The sequence below is a fragment of the Dipodomys spectabilis genome, unplaced genomic scaffold, assembly GCF_019054845.1.
Source record: "Dipodomys spectabilis isolate Male_0828 unplaced genomic scaffold, ASM1905484v1 ptg000003l, whole genome shotgun sequence".
NCBI lineage: Eukaryota > Metazoa > Chordata > Mammalia > Rodentia > Heteromyidae > Dipodomys > Dipodomys spectabilis.
Window position 1 is genome coordinate 18294701 of NW_024870680.1, and position 3744 is coordinate 18298444.

The following is a 3744-nucleotide window of genomic DNA, read 5'->3' on the forward strand; positions in this document are numbered from 1 at the left end:
GCACAGGCCGAAATTTTCTTAATAAAGACCCGGAAACACAACAAATCAAAGAAAGGTTGGACAAATGGAATTACATGAAGTTGCAGAGCTTCTGCATGGCAAAGGATATAGCTAGCAAGATCAATAGAAAGCCCACAGATTGGGAGAAGATCTTCACTAGCCATACAACGGACAAGGGTCTCATATCTAAAATATACTTGGAACTCAAAAAATTAAATGCCCCAACAACAAATCTTCAAAGAAACAACTGCCCAATAAATAAGTGGGCAAATGACTTAAAGAGAAACTTCTCTGAAGAAGAAAGAAGGATGGCCAATAGACACATGAAATGCTCAACCTCCCTAGCCATAAAAGAAATGCAAATCAAAACAACATTGAGATACCTCCTCACTCCAGTTAGAATGGCAAAAATCAAGAACTCTAATAACAACAGATGCTGGAGGGGATGTGGACAGAAGGGAACCTTACTTCATTGTTGGTGGGAGTGTAAACTTGTTCAATCACTTTGGAAAGTAGTATGGAGGTTCCTCAAAAGACTCCACATAGAGCTCCCCTATGACCCAGCAATCCCACTTTTGGGCATTTACCCAAATGCTTACAAACAAGACCACACTAAAGCTACCAGCACAACTATGTTTATTGCAGCATTATTTACCGTAGCTAAGATCTGGAACCAACCCAGATGCCCCTCAGTAGATGAATGGATCAAGAAAATGTGGTATATATACACAATAAAAATAATTCTATGCCTCCATCAGAAAGAATGATACTGCCCCATTTGTTAGGAAATGGAAAGACTTGGAAAAATTTATATTAAGTGAAGTAAGCCAAGCCCAAAGAAACATAGGTCCCGTGGTTTCCCTTATTTGCAATATCTAGTATATGTATGAGTCAAGCAGAAAAGGTCAGATAAGGTGATGTTAGGAAAATGAACCCTAAGATATGTATTTTAAATGTTTTTTTTTCTTTCATGCATTTGTTTCTACTGCAATTATAAGATTATTTCTTTGTTGCTTTGTATGTCCCTCCCCCACAGTATAACCCCTGCTTTCACTGTATTTGATGTTGGTATAATTTGTGGAGGGGAAGGGGAAAAACAAGTCGTTTAAATAAGGATACAGGTGGACCCGTTGCAACAATGAGAAGTACAAGATGTCATGTTGAAAATGAACTTTACAACTTTGGTGGGGGGTGGGGAGGATTGAGTGGGGGAGGGCGGGGGGAGGCTGGGAAGGAATGGGAAGGGTAAATGAGGAGGCTACAATGCTTGATAAGAAATGTACTCATTATCTTGCCCATGTAATTGTAACCCCTCTGTACAGTATTTTCATAATAAAAAATAAAAAATAAAAAAAGAAACAACTGCCCTATTAATAAGTGGGCTAAAGACTTAAAGAGAGACTTCTCTACAGAGGAAATAAGAATGGCCAATAGACACATGCAGAAATGCTCAACCTCTCTAGCCATAAAAGAAATGCAAATCAAGACAACACTGAGATTCCACCTCACCCCAGTTAGAATGGCTATAATCAAGAACTGTAATAACAACAGGTGCTGGAGGGGATGTGGACAGAAGGGAACCTTACTGCATTGTTGGTGGGAGTGTAAACTTGTTCAACCACTTTGGAAAGCAGTCTGGAGGTTCCTCAAAAGACTCCACATAGAGCTTCCCTATGACCCATTTTCAGGTTTTCACCCTCATGTCTGTGCTGAGGTTCAACTTAGTAGAAGGTGCATCCAAGGCCTTCACTTCCCATCTCATCCTAACCTTTTCTTCACCCTTATCACACTCACAGTGCTGAAATGACCATTTTCTTTGTTCAGTTCTACTCAATATGCTAAAGTGTTGTTCCTTTTCTCTAAAACAACAGTGTGTATATTCATGAAGGAGGCATTCAGGCAAGACTTACTCAAGTTACTTAGAATGTAGATTGAGACCAGTACAGAACTGGTTGTGTTGTGTATTTACCTGTTGCATTTACTCATTGTACTCCCCAGTGATTGCAAATGGAAGAACTACGCAATAAGCATTAGAATTTCATTTTGCATATGAAATCAATAGCAATAAGTTTCAGTAAAATTAAGATATGGACCTCATATGTGAAATACTTGTTTTTCCAAAAAGAATTTGATTCTTTACAAAGAGTAACATACAGGAAAACACCATACAGTGGTGAAAATACTACCTAAAAGAAATGTGAATAAGCAATATCATCTAATTTCAAGTCTTCCAATCACCTAACTATGCCATGCTTTTCTTAAAATACTCTGTTATTTGGGATTCAAATTTCCTTGTACCCATGATGGCCAAAAGAAAGAATTCTGATAAATCATAATATTTTACAAACATTAATCAAATCTAATTGTTATAATGAGGCTTAGGAGTTTTGATATTGAGATGTGACAAGTAATATTTGGCATGAATCATAATATGATTATATATCCACATCAATGTATCAACATATATAATCAGATATATAGATACATCTATCTATATAACTAATTTTTAATATATTAATGATTATAATTTGTAACTTTTTAATACTATCACTATAATAAAAGTAATTGATGTTCTTGTTTTTAGTCTACTGTGACCCATAACACCAAGGAAATAACAGAAAGAGAATTCTGTAAAGCAATTTTATAGGGCACATCACTCATAGCATTAAGACCTGGGTGTAGAGTTCTTTATTATTCTTTTTCATTTCAATACAAATTCATAATATGTGAACGAATACAAGGATTTCATTTCATGCAGTCAATTCTATGGGTATCATATCAATGTAGGTTTGTTCAGAATAAATTCAAAATAAATAGGCATCTATAAGAATCAGAGGTACAGCTAGTGTACATTGTTGTTAATTAAAAGCTAATCAATTAGTGACGTTGTAGCTACACCCTTACCCAAGCCCAAATCCAATGCTCTATCCTTTGCATTGTGAAAGTAACTTCTTGCCTAGTGGAGTTTCCTAAACCTGTAATCCCAGCACAAGGGAGGCCGAGGCAGCAGCTAAAACAGGAAAAAGTAAAACATCCTTATTTTTTACAGTATAGGTGTTTATACAATAGCACCTGCACCTGTTATACACATAAATGGACTAAACGTCCATAAAAAGAGTAATGACTATTGATTGTTTTATCAATAGCACCTACGCATAATACCATATATTGTAAATGATATATATTACATATATTTTATAATGCTATATATAGTATGTGATATTATATACTGTAATATATAACACATAGTATGTATATTATATACAGTATATGATGTTACATATTATTATATGTTTTACATATTATATATAATATGATACATGATACATACACATGATACACATGATACATATTTAATTTGAGTACTTTTGACAGAGGAAGTAATTTCATCAACCTTAAATTTAAGAGTTCTTAATTTAAGATTGTAAAATTATCATGGAACTTTGTCCCCTATGAGATTTCAGATAGGAATATTTCCAAAAGGTACATATAAAGGCCTAAAAGAATTTTGAGGTGTCCAGAACTAGATCTACGAGATCCATTTAGCCTCAAAATCACCTAGACATGGTATCTGGGCCCTAAGTTGTGCCATTTCTTGTTTTCCAGTCCCCGGAATAGCTCAGTCTCAATCCCCTGTCAGCAAATTCCCACAGCTGGCTGAATGACCTTGAGCTCTCTGCCAGCCAGCCTAGCCAGCCTAGGGCTCTATCCTCTATTTGTTTTTAAAGTAATGCTCAGACAATG